A 13,847-nucleotide genomic window follows, 5' to 3' on the forward strand; every position below is an offset into this window, starting at 1 on the left:
TCATGAGGGCTGGCTCCTTCGTCCTCCTGCACTAAATCCTGTTGGAGGGGGTTATCTTTGGCACTGTCTGGCGTGTTGTTCTCTCCGGTGCCGGAATCGCCGTTTTTGCTTTGGCAGGACTTAGAGCGGCGCCGCTGACATCGGCGCTTGGGTTGCTTCTTGGAGGGGTCATCCTTCGTTTTTTTCCTCGCCATCCCCTGCTTTGGGGGTGTCCACCATGTATATGTCATATGACGAGGTGGCTTTCCAGTTCCCTATAGGTGCTGGTTCTTGGTCGTCTCCTTCATCGGCGTCCATACCGTCGATGTCTTCGGAGTCAAAGTCGAGCATGTCGGTTGAATCGTCGACAGTGGCTACGAAGTGGGTGGTGGGTGGGCCTCGAATTTCTTCGTCGTCCGTATCCCAACCATGCTGACCGTAGTTCGGCCAGGGCTCTCCTGACAAAGAGAGAGACTTTAGTGAATTCAGGATATCGCCAAAGGGCGAGTGCTGAAAGACGTCCGTGGTGGTGAACTCCATGATCGGAGCCCAACCGGGTTCGATCGGAAGAGGTGCAGGATATACGGAGTCCGGAACGGAGTCCGGCACCTTGGAGTCACGGGCCTTGCAAAGGACTAGGCTGGTATTCGGCTCTATCGCCGTAGAGATTGCGGCTCCTGGGGCGGCGTCTAACCGTCCGTCCCTGGTTAGCGCAGTCGGCTCCGGGCTAATGGTCGGAGCGGACACCTGAGCGGCGCTCTGGGCGCTGTCCGGCGGCAGAGCTAGATCATGCCCATCGAGACAGTGTGACACGCTCGGTCTTGGCTCGAATCCGTCGAAGATCAAGTCCCCGCGGATGTCGGCCATGTAGTTTAAGCTTCCAAACCTGACCTGATGGCCAGGGGCGTAACTTTCGATCTGCTCCAGATGGCCAAGCGAGTTGGCCCGCAGTGCGAAGCCGCCGAATACGAAGATCTGTCCGGGGAGAAAGGTCTCACCCTGGACCTGTCGTGGTTGATGATCGAAGAAGCCATCGGGCCTAAGGGCGACGACACAGAGGAACTCTCAATGAAAGCACCAATGTCGGTGTCAAAACTGGCGGATCTCGGGTAGGGGGTCCCGAACTATGCGTCTAGGCGGATGGTAACAGGAGACAAGGGACACGATGTTTTTACCCAGGTTCGGGCCCTCTCGATGGAGGTAAAACCCTACTCCTGCTTGATTAATATTGATGATATGGGTAGTACAAGAGTAGAGCTACCACGAGATCAGAGAGGCTAAACCCTAGAAGCTAGCCTATGGTGTGATTGTTGTTCCTCCTACGGATTAAAACTCTCCGGTTTATATAGACACTGGAGAGGGCTAGGGTTACACAGAGTCGGTTACAATAGGAGGAGATCTTCATATCGTATCGCCAAGCTTGCCTTCCACGCCAAGGAAAGTCCCATCCGGACACGGGACGGAGTCTTCAATCTTGTATCTTCATAGTCCGGGAGTCCGGCCAAAGGTCATAGTCCAGCCATACGGACACCCCCTAATCCAGGACTCCCTCACCCATAGTTTCATGCGTTTACAAAAGGCGACGATACATACACTCATGCGGCTCACTGTAAAACGGGCGGAGGAGTTCCGCGTTCCACGGCCGGGTTGTTTCTTCGTCGGCGGTGTCTTTCTTGCGCTTCTTTGACTTGCGTGCGTCGATGAGGTAGTAGGCATTGTGATCGCGCAAGGCCCTGCTCACGATGAATGGGCCCTCCCATGGAGGGGACAGCTTGTGCTGGCCTGCTTGCTCTTGGACAAGTCGGAGGACGAGGTCGCTCTCACGGAATGCGAGGGGCTTGATCTTCTTGCTGTGGTAGTGCCTCAGGCCTTGCTGGTAGATGACTGAATGGCTGAGCACCAGGAGGCGTGCTTCTTCAAGCAGGTCGACGCCATCTTCGCGGGCTTCTCTGGCTTCGGCTTCGGTGTACATCGTGACGTGCGGCAAGTCAAACTCGACGTCGGTCGGGATGACGGCTTTGGCTCCATAGACGAGGAAGAACGGGGTGAACCCGGTCGATCGATTCAGCATGGTGCGGAGACTCCAGAGAATGGACGGCAACTCGTCAAGCTAGCTGCCGGGTGAGCGGATGAGTGGCTCGACGAGTCGTGGCTTGACGCCTGACAGGATGAGTCTGTTGGCCCGCTTGACCTGCCCGTTGGACTGTGGATGTGCAACGGAGGCCAGGTCGAGGCAGATGCCGGAGACGGAGCAGTATTGCTCGAGCGCGCCTTTGGCGAAGTTGGTGCCGTTGTCCGTGATGATGCTGTTCGGCATGCCGTAGCGCACCGCTATGTCCCTGATGAACCGAACGGCTGTTGGCCCATCCAGTTTCTTGATTGGCCGTGCCTCGATCCACTTGGTGAACTTGTCCACTACCACCAGCAGGTGCGTCATGCCGCCTCGAGCGGTTTTTAAGGGTCCCACCATGTCGAGTCCCCAGACCGCAAAGGGCCAGGCGATCGGAATGGTGCGGAGTGCTGAAGCCGACTGGTGGCTGTGTTTGCTGAAGCGCTGGCACCTCTCACACTTGAGAACGAGCGACTCGGCATCTTGGAGGGTCGTGGGCCATTAGAAACCATGGCGGAACGCCTTGTCCACCAGGGATCGCGACACGGCGTGGTGCCCGCATTCGCCCTGGTGTATGTCAAGGAGGATGTCGATGCCCTGTTCCTGCTCGACGCAATGCTGGAACACGTCGGTGGAGCTGCGCTTGGCGAGCTTGTTGTTGATGATGTTGTAGGCGGAGGCCCAGCGCTGCACTTGCCGGGCTTCGATCTCGTCCATGGGGAGAACCCCGTTCTCCAGGAATCTGATATTGGGAGGGCCCAAGACGGAGCCGTAACCACGGAGAAGACGGCCACCAGGGTGGGTTCCAAGTCGGCAACCCACGAGCCAGGTTGAGCAGCCCTCGGGTCGGGGATGGCAACTGCCGGGTCTGGGGCGATGGTGGCCGGGTCGATCTGAGCAGCCCCCAGGCCGAGTTCAGCAGCCCCCGGGCCGGGTTGAGGTGAGGTCGGGTCGTCTGGGACGTGGATGGACTCGGAGTCCGGCGATGGCTTGACGGACGGCTTGCGCAGGTGCTCGAGGGAGACGCCAGACGGGATGGACTGTCAGGTCGAGGCAATCTTGGCGAGCGTGTCAGCTGCTTCGTTCTCCGCGCACGTGACATGGAGGAACTCGCAGTCCTCGAAGGATCTGGACAGCTTCTAGATGAGGAAGCGGTAGCTTGCCATGTTGGAGTCGCGGGCGTCCCACGTGCTGGAGCACTGCTGCACCACTAGGTCTGAGTCGCCGTAGCACATGATGCGCCGGATGCCAAGTTCCTTGGCGAGCTAGAGGCTGTGCACAAGGGCTTCGTACTCGGCGACGTTGTTGGAGGCGGCGAAGTGGATCTGGAGCGTGTAGCAGAGCTGGTCGCCCTTCAAGGACGATAGTACGATGCCGGCCCCCAGGCCGAGTTGCATCTTGGATCCGTAGAAATGCATGCGCCAATGCGTCGAGTCGGGGGGTGGCGGCAAGTACTGGGTCTCGGTCCAGTCGACGAGGAAGTCGGCCAGGGCTTGAGACTTGATCGTGGTGCGGGGCTCGTAGAGGATGGTGTGGCCGGCTAGCTGGATCGCCCACTTGGCGACCCTGCCAGAGGCTTCCCGGCACCCAATGATTTCTCCGATAGGCGTCGTGCTGACCACGGTGACGACATGCTCTTGGAAGTACTTCTTCAGCTTCTTGGCAGTAAAGTACACACCGTAACACATCTTGTGGTAGTGCGGGTAGTTCTGCTTGGAGATGGAGAGCACCTCGCTCAGGTAGTAGACTGGGCGTTGGACGGCTTGGATCTTGCCCTTCTCTGGTCGCTCGACCACCAGCACCGTGCTGACCACCCGCGAGGTCGCGGCTATGTAGAGCAACAGCGGCTCCTTGTCGGTCGGCGCGGCCAGGACTGGTGCGGTGGAGAGCATGCGCTTGAGGTCTTGGAAGGCCTCATCTGCCTTGTCGTTCCATTCGAACGGGTTCGTCTTCTTCATCAGCTGGTACAGGGGTAGCGCCCTCTCGCCCAGCCGGCTTAGAAACTGGCTGACCGAGGCCAAGCATCTGGTGAACTTCTGGACATTGCGTAGCCGAGCCGGCTTGCGCATGCGCTCGATGGCCTTGATCTTCTCCGGGTTTGCCTCAATGCCGAGTTCCGAGATGAGGAAGCCAAGTAGCTTTCCGGCCGGGACGCCAAAAATGCACTTTTCCGGGTTAAGCTTGACCATGTATTCGCGAAGGTTGGCGAATGTTTCCTTCAAGTCGTCGAGGAGCGTGAGGTGCTGCTTGGTCTTTACCACGACGACGTCCATGTAAACGTGGATATTCCGTCCGAGTTGCGGCAGCAGGCATTTCTGCATGCAGCGCTGGAAGGTGGCGTCGGTGTTCTTCAAGCCGAACGGCATGGTAATGTAGCAATATGCCCCAAAGGGCGTGATGAAGGACATCTTCAGGGCGTCATCTGGGTCCATCTTGATCTGGTGGTAGCCGGAGTAAGCGTCCAGGAAGGACAGGAGCTCGCACCCGGCGGTCGAGTCGATGACTTGGTCGATCCGCGGGAGAGCGAACGGATCCTTGGGACAGGCCTTGTTGAGGCTGGTGTATTCGATACACATGCGCGAGGTCTTGTTCTTCTTCAGGACGAGGACTGGATTGGCCAGCCACTCGGGGTGAAACACTTCCATTATGAAGCCGGCCGCCAAAAGCTTGGAGACCTCTTCACCAATGGTTCTAATCTTCTCTTCCAAAAAACATCGTAGAGGCTGACGGACAGGCTTGGCATCCTTGCGGACGTGAAGTTTGTGCTCGGCGTACTTCCTCGGATACCCGGCATGTCCTTGGGGGTCCATGCGAAGATATCCCAATTCTCATGGAGGAAGTCGACGAGCTCGCCTTCCTATTTGCTGTCCAGGCGGGCGCCTACGACAACATACTTGCTGCAGCTGGGGTCTTCCAGGTTCAGCTTCACTTTCTTGGTCTCCTTGGAGGGTTTGAAGGCGGCCTCGTCGGCCGGGTCCTTGGTCAGGATCGACGCAGCGGAGGCCTCGCTTGCCAAGGCGATGATCCGTTCGAGCTGGCGCCGCTCCTCGGCAATGACCAGCGACTCGGCCAACTTGGCGCCGTCTCGAGTGCACTCCAGGGACTTGTGGTAATCGCCGGTGATGGTGATGAGGCCCTTGCGACCCGGCATCTTCATCTTCAGATACGCGTAACGGGGAACCGCCATGAACTTGGCGAGTGCGGGCCGGCCCAGCAATGCATGGTACGCGCTGGACAGGTCCACCACCTCGAACCGGACTGGTTCGCGTCGGAAGTGGCTGCTGTCACCGAACTGGACATCGAGCCGGACCCGGCCAATGGGAGAGCAGGAGAGGCCTGGCACGATGCCGTGGAAGATCGTCCGGGTTGGCTCCAGGTCCTCGGCCTTGAGGCCGAGCTTGGTCATCGTGTCGCGGTAGAGGATGTTGATGTTGTTGCCGCCGTCGATGAGGACTCGGGGGAACTTGCATGTGCACTGCGCGATGATGGTGGGGTTGAGGACGAGGGCGTAACCACCCGGACTCGAAAAGACCGCCGGGTGATCCTCCCGGGTCCAGGTGATCGGGCGATCTGACCAGTGCATGAACTCCGGCTTGGCCGGGACGACGGTGTTCACCTTTTGCCGAAGGAGGCGCTCGCTACCCTTGTCGTTGTCGAGGCTAGTGAAGACCATGTAGGCCGCGTTCTGGTCCGGGTAGGTGTCGTCGCGCATCGCGCTGCCAGCTGGAGGCGGCGGTGGAGGTGGAGGCGGCTGCCCCGCGCCTGGATCCGGAGCCGGAGGAGGCGGGACATCGCCCCTCATGATGGGCTTGGTGATGGCGCACTGCCGAAGCGTGTGCATGGAGGGTCTTGCGCCGCTGTGGTGCTTGCAGGGGGCATCGAGCATCTCTTTCAAACTCATGGCGGGTTGCCAAGCCGTCTTGCCGGTTTGCCGACGCTTTGCCGTCGGGTCCACCGCGGGCTCGGTGGCCGCGACGAGTCGGTTGTCGTGGCGCTGCACCGGCTGGTCGGCCTTGTGCTTGTTGTTCTGGTGATGCTGCTACCGGCTGCTTTCACCGGCTGGCTTTGGAAGGGGAACCGGCTTTGCCTTGCCGGCTTCATCCAGCGCCACCTGGATCTTCATGGCGGAGTCGGCGTTGGCGTATTTGTCCGCCGTCACCATGAGACCAGGGAGGCCTAGGTGTTTTAGATATCTTCACTCATAATAAGACCCTTCTCATGAAAAACCTTCACAAATTCTTCAACAGGCATGATATTCCCTGGGTAAACTTGATCTGGGAGACATATTACAATGATGGGAAATTACCAAGGGACAACATGATTGGATCATTCTGGTGGAAGTCCAACTTAGCCCTCATTGATTAGTACAAAGCTATTGCTAGATGTAATGTGGGGGATGGTGTTAGTGCATTCTTTTGGGATGATCTGTGGAGCCAAGCAATTCTTAAACACCAATTTCCCCACCTGTTCTCTTTTGTCAAAAATCCCCAGCTGAATATTCAACAAGTTTTGCGGACTGAGTACTGCAGGATTTATTCTTCCTCCCCTTGACAACTGAGGCCTATGAGGAATTCTTACAAATGGAAGACATTTGTTTAGCCATGAGACAATCTGAACATTTAAACTCTTTAGATACTTGGAGCTACATTTGGGGAACTGAGCACTACTCCTCCATCAAAGCATATAAAGTCTTAATTGGTCACAAATAGACACCCCCTCATTTCAACTGGATCTGGCAGAGTTCCTGCCAACCAAAGCATAAAGTTTTCTTCTGGCAACTTCTACATGATCGAGTTAACACCAGAAACTTACTTAGAAGGAAGAAGTTCGTGTTGGAAGATTACAATTGTGCTGTTGGAGGCTGTCCTCTAGAAGAAACATTGAATCATCTCTTTTGGGGTTGTCCATTTGTTCAACAATGCTGGGACTTCATTTGTCCCACAAGAGCTCCAAATCTGTCTGTATTAGAAGCATTCCAGGACCTCAAAGATAAGATAAGGTACCCATTTTACATGGAGATAATCATTCTTGGAGCTTGGGCCATTTGGATCACCAGAAACAATAAAATCTTTGAGAATATTGCACCTTCTTTCCAAGGGTGGAAGTTCATTTTTCTGGAGGAACTGAAGCTTCTCAAATATAGGATGAGGAAGACGCATGAGAGGCAATTCTCAGTTTGGCTTGATGGCCTGTTGTAATTTTTCTTCTTAGGCTTTTTAGCTCTTTAGCTTCTTTCTCTCCTTTTTCTTCCTTTATTCTTTTATGTTGCTAGTCTTTTTAGGTCTTTAGCCTTTTTTTGTTTCTTGGGCTTATCTCAAGCCTTTCAGACTAATTTGTTGTTCTACTTTATTTTAATAAAAATTGTAGCGGGGTTTTACCCTACTGTTTATAGTCAAAAAAAACCATGAGCGCGGCCATGGTGGCCGGCTCGGAGCGTAAGAGCTTGTGCTTGAGGAGGGTGCCGTCTTGGCACCCGCTGACGAAGTACTGGATCGCCTGGACTTCATGGACGCCCTCGCAGCTGTTCCGGAGCTCGGTCAGCGTGTGAGGTACTCGCGACCGGTCTTTGCAGGCCCTTGCATGCACATGGCGAGTTGGCTAGGGCGGCCGGGTCGCTTGTAGGTCCCCGTGAAGTTGCGGACGAAGGCTTGCTCGAAATCGATCCACGTGTTGATGCTGCCCATCGGCAGGCTGTTCAACCACGTGCGGGCCGACCCTTGGAGCATGAGCGGTGCGTAGCACACGGCGAGACGACGATTGGTACCGGTGATGCCAATGGCCGTGGTGTAGTCGGTGAGGCAGTCTTCTGGCTTCACGGTCCCGTTGTACTTGGGGGTGTCGCGGGGGAGCATGAACCCTTTGGGAAAGGGCTCTTCCCGGATGCGTGGGATGAAGCATGCCGGACCGATAGCGCCGCTATCCTCCACCTCCAGGGAGCGAGCGAGCTGATCGAGGCGGTGGCGAGCGTCAGCGTCGTTGATGGCGCGCGGGCCGTGTCGACTGGCGGCCAGGCCACGGGGGGTCGGGTCGGTTGGAGCCGGACGCCGGCCATGCTAGCCGGGTCCATGCTGGATCTCTGGGACGGGCTCATCGCCCAATCCGTCGGCGGCTGTGGCGGCCGGGTCGCGCCGAGTCTAGGCTCGGCCGGAGTGCGCCTCGCCGGGTGGCGAAGAAGCTATGTGCAGAAGTTCACCGGGTCTGCCAAGGCGGGCGGAGCCGGATCCCGCCGGCTTGGTGAGCTAGTTGAGGCAGTCCTGCTGGGTGTTGGCCGCATTGAGGAGTTCGCGCATCTGCCCGATGCGCTCCTTCAGCTCCTCACCCGTGAGCTAGTCCAGGCCGACTGCGGCTGCCTGGGCAGCGCGCATGTTCTTCGCTGGGGTCTCGTAGACGGTCGGGACGACGCCAAGAGCCCGGCCAATCGCTCCTCCCTGGGCACGCACATCGGCGACCCGGCTTGGCTCGGCCGCGGCGGGCGTGAATCCGTAGGCAGCATTGCACTCCAGCTGAGCAGCGTCTTGACGGCGCTAGGTGGCGGCGAGCATCTCGGACAGGTCCAGCATCTGCTGGCGCCTTTCCTCGAGCTGGGTTCGGGCCTCAGCGACGTTGGTGGCGTCGACATCGGTGCTAATGGGGATGCGGAGGCTCTGCATCACGGCGCGCAACGGATCGAATGGTGCGGTCCGTTCTGCAGCGGCCCTGGCTTTGGCAGCCTTCCTTGTCTTGCTCGACGAGGAGGAGGCGCCATCACCGGTCACGAAGACCTCCACATGGACTTCCATGCCCCGGCGGAAACGCCGCCGCCGAGGGAGAGGGGGGAGTCGGAGTAGCTGAGCACCTTGCTGGGGTACTCGTCGGCCGTCAATGCATCGAAGATGCGCAGCGCAGCGAAGGAGGCGGCGAGCGCGCCGACGACGTCGTCCTCCAGTGTGACGAACTCGTCGGAGTAGGAGAAGGGCCCCGTCTGAAGCATGCTCCCGACCAGCTCCTCGGGCTTCCCCACGGTGGGCGCCAACTATCATGGTGGGCGCACGGCACATGCCAAGGGATGGCTAAAGAGAGGAGGAGGCTCGAGGGCGCTGGTGGGCTCCAGAGGCGAGGTTGGTATGAGCGGTCGCGGGACGCCGGACATACCCAGGTTCGGGGCTCTCCGGGGAGATAACACCCCTAGTCCTGCCGAGTGTAGTTTGATGTTTGATAGTACAATGTTGCTCCTGGAGCTGTATGGGGGAGGAAGGAAGCTGACCAAGGCTTAGGCTGCTCCTTCTCTCTGGTGTTGCTGTCTTAGTGGCTAGTTCTACGCTTACTGGCCTTTTTCCCCCTCATTTCCTACACGTGAGGGATCCTGGGGGGTTTTATAGACCAACCCCCCCAGGGTTAAAATGGTAATGTTACAAGTCGGTGGGTCCGGGCTGTCGGCGTCCGGGGACCCGGGCTGGGACCCGCTAAGGGCATGTGGTTCGCCAGGTTCCCCTAGGTGCGGGCCCCACGTGCCTAGGGGGACTGTGCGCTGTCTTGTCAATCATCAAGGCGCGGCCGAGTCGAGTCCTGTATAGTGGCTCTCCGTCAGGTCGCCGCTTGTTGTCGTCAGCTGTGAGGGCGGGGGCACTGTAGCCACGCCAGCCCTGGTCAGCGGGTAGGTGTGGGGCACTGTTGCCACACTCCGGCTCGCCAGAGGCATGGGCGGGGCACTATTGCCTTGGTCATCGATGATTGAAGACTCGTCCCATCATACGGCCTGGATGGGACGGGAACTGACCCGTGGCTGGATTGCGGAGCACGCCACGGGTGGAGCTGGCTTGTCGAGGAAGCTTTGGTTGTGCCGGGTGTCGATGACAAAACCGGCGGATCTCAGGTAGGGGGTCCCGATCTATGCGTCTTAGGCTAATGGTAACAAGAGGCAGGGGACACAATGTTTACCCAGGTTCGGGCCCTCTTGATGGAGGTAAAACCCTACTTCCTGCTTGATTGATATTGATGATATGGGTATTATAAGAGTTGATCTACCACGAGATCATAGAGACTAAACCCTAGAAGCTAGCCTATGATGATTATGATTCTGTCCCTAAGGACTAAACCCCCCGGTTTATATAGACACCGGAGATGGCTAGGGTTAACATGGAGTCAGTTACAAAGAAGGAAATATAATATCCGGATCGCCAAGCTTGTCCACGCAAAGGAGAGTCCCATCCAGACACGGGACGAAGTCTTGAGTCTTGTATCTTCAAGGTGAAGCAGTCCGGCCAAAGTATATAGTCCGACTGTCCGGATACCCCCTAATCCAGGACTCCCTCAGTAGCCCCTGAACCAGGCTTCAATGACGATGAGTCTGGCGCGCAGTTTTGTCTTCGGCATTGCAAGGCGGGTTCCATCTCCGAATACTCCAAAGTACCTGTTGCAACAAACAGTGTCCGGCTTCCCATCAATGTTGTACTCCTCGGCTCCTGTGCCTCAATAATGACCATGTCCATGTGTCGAGCGAATATGAGGAGCCGAGGCACTTTTGCATTTGCCACCCCTGGTTCGGCAGGCTAACCGTCTATTTGAAGAGACGGGGATTCTCAGATCCAAACCACACCCTCTTCCCTCGAGCAAGCATCTAACAGAGTGCTCCGGAAAAACCATTCCAACATGGTCGGTCGCCGCAGCTCTTCTTCTCGCTCCCCTCGCTCCAAGTCGGGTGACTGGGAAGAGTGTTCAGTTCCTCACAGCCGTTTGATAGAGCTACAGACCCAAGGGTTTCTCCCACCAGCATTCATGGTCCCCGTCCGAGCCGGACTAGCCTCCTATAACAGCGGGGAGCAAGCGGAGGGATCTCCTAATCCATCCCTAGAGGAACGAATATGCCTCATCCCGCATCTGCTAAGGGGCGTCGGGTTTCCTATCCACCCATTTCTTCGTGGGCACTTGGAGTTCTACGGCCTCCAGTTGCACAACTTCACCCCTGCCTCCGTGCTGCATATAATAGGATATGTTGCCCTTTGTGAGCTATTTCTAGGCTGCGAGGCTCACTTTGGGTTATGGAAGAAGTTGTTCTGCCTTGTCCCTCGCAACCAGTGGGAATCCCTATGTCAAGTGGGCGGAGCCGAAGTATGGCGCATCGCCGAGACCGGATACCTATCCGGTACTCCTAAGAAGGCACCGGAGAACTGGCCTTCGGAGTGGTTTTATGTCGACGACGTTCCCCTTCCGGATCCAGTCCGGACAGGTCTCCCTAAGTTCAGTAACGCTCCGCCGAAGGCACGTCGAAGCTGGCGCCCTCGGGGCCCCCAAGAGGAGGATACCAGAGAAATACACTTCCTGATGAGCAGGATAAAGTTACTGGACAAATCCAGGCTGACGATAGTCAAGGTTATGGCAATATGCATAATGCAGGGAGTGCAGCCGCTTCAATATCGGGGGAAGCCCATGTGGCACTACAACGGGGAAGATGATGCCACCCGTTGTGGCCGTAAGGGTTCGGACTCTGCCACTGCTCTGGCGAGGATATTGTTCGATCTGTATAAAGGAGGAGAATAAGAATTCCTTCACATTAAACCGCGGGATGGGTTTTCTATGTACAACCCCCAAGATGGGTAAGTCGTCACCCTTTTCCCCCGCTTCATTCATTCTGGCGTCCTTCGTCAAGATTATTTACCTCGACATTTCTGAGCAGGAACCGAGGAGGGCTGTAGAAGGGTTCAACAGCCCCTCCCCGCAGCCAGAGGACCCCGGAAGGTTCTTCGATGCCAGATTTGAAGAAGATCCGGATATTATTGTGGAGCTTGTCAACGGGACGTTTTATCAGGCCAGCTATGATGGTGCCTCGATGGCTATTGTCGCTGACTATCCCAGACCGCTGCCTTCATCGTGTGTAAGCAAGGCCAAAACCCTATCCTTCTAAGAGGACTCCTTTCTGATGTCATGCTTGAAATATTGTATTTTTTGTAGAGACGACCGTCGGGACACGGCGTCGAGCCCCTGGGGGCTCGTCGGCAAAGGGCGTCCGGATCAGGCAAGCTTAAGAGGAAGGCAGTTAGGGCCGAAACACCGCTACAGAGGTATGGCAAAAACCTACTCCGTCATTATTGTGTTTGAAATGTACGAGCGTCCTTCGTGTCTTGGCAGAAAGAAGAGTAGCCGGACTATATCCGAAGATCCTGCCAATCACGCCTCCACCAGCCGGATTCCGGAACCGGCTTCGAGAGAGGAAACGGACACGGGGCCGATGCCGAATTGTCCTCCGACAGAGGATGCGGATATGCTCTCCGCCATGAATTCCGAAGTAGAGAGCGCCATGAATCACCAACGCCGACGGGCCGTACTTCGCAACAACAACATCTTTTCTGAAGAGGCATTAATGCTTTCAATTTGGGGGACGCATACATCCGAGCTGCTCAAGGCGGGCTTGCCCGAGCGACGGACCAGTATGCCAAAGATATACGGGTAAGAAAATTTGATAAGCATGTATAGCAGTAGCCCCTGAGACTTGAAACGGTTGGAACATCTATTTTAAGGATCAATTTATGCGCAGGTCCTTGTAGATAAGAATGCCCAATTGTCTCGAGAGCTGGAGGAGTGCAAGACCCAGCTGAGAGCCACTGTTGCCAAGTTAGAGGAATCCCAGAAGGCCTCATCTGGTAACATTTGTCTCAATTGTACGGAAATGTACCAGTTAGTGAGTGGCTTGTATGATAAGTCTAACAGAAAATTCTGCACACAATCCCGGGGTGAATCCGGAGGTCGTAAGAGATAACAAGTCGCATCTCCAAAGGCAGCTAAAAGCTGGCGAGCGTGTTCTTACGCAAGTTAGGAAGGAGAAGAACAATCTTCAAGATGCCAATGTCCAGCTGGGCGTCGAATTAAAAGATGTTCGCGCTCAGCTAGCGGACTCCGTAAAGGAGAATAGAAGGCTTCGTCGCGGCATTTATGGTGAGTGCCTAGACGAACTATAGTACAGCTCGGCGAGGAAGCCTATTGAAAAAAGTTTATGTTTGTAGGTATGTTGACGGGCCGCCCTGAAGAGGAGATGCCCGCGTCCGCAGGTGATATGCTGCAAGACCTCTCACAGCTGCACGAGCGAGCTCGGCAGGTGATGCAGGGTATTACCCAGGCCTTGTGGCCATCCACCTCCCTGTCAAAAGGCATGGGGGAGCTCGTGGATGTGCTCCAAGGAGCACGGCAGCGCTTCCGATTGTGGAAGATGTCAGCCTGCCGACAAGGTGCAAGAGAAGCCTGGGCCATGGTGAAGACGCGCTACACCAAGCTTGACCCGAACCATATGGCCGAAGTTGGACCGGCGGGGCCAGATGGGCAAGAAATTCCCGTTAGTCTGGTGTACGACCAGGTAGCATTAGCCGCAAAGTATTCCCAACAGGATTGTAAGCTAGATAGCATGTTGGACGGTATAGAGGAAGAATACAGCCAGTCCATGTGACTATGTAATTGAATGGACATATGTAGTCCCTAGCCGGATTAAAAATCACTTGTCATGGCAGACCTTTTCACTTCAGCCCCTGGATCCGATAGTCCGAGGTGTATCCGAATATCCGCTCAGTTATGCAGAACCGGGGTATGCCTGGAAACCAGGCGTAGGGGTCATAAGTGCTTGAACAAACAAGTACCCAACTAGGTTTGTTATATTACATGGATAGTAAGAAACATCATCCAGGGAGAATACTTCTGTTAGGGGTTCCTTTCCCTGGGTACGCATGCATCGATGTACATGTCCGGACTGCAAACAGAGACGCAGGATACAAAACTTCTGGGGATTTACATTGTA

This window comes from Triticum dicoccoides, chromosome 4B (assembly GCF_002162155.2).
Source record: "Triticum dicoccoides isolate Atlit2015 ecotype Zavitan chromosome 4B, WEW_v2.0, whole genome shotgun sequence".
Classification (NCBI taxonomy): Eukaryota; Viridiplantae; Streptophyta; class Magnoliopsida; order Poales; family Poaceae; genus Triticum; species Triticum dicoccoides.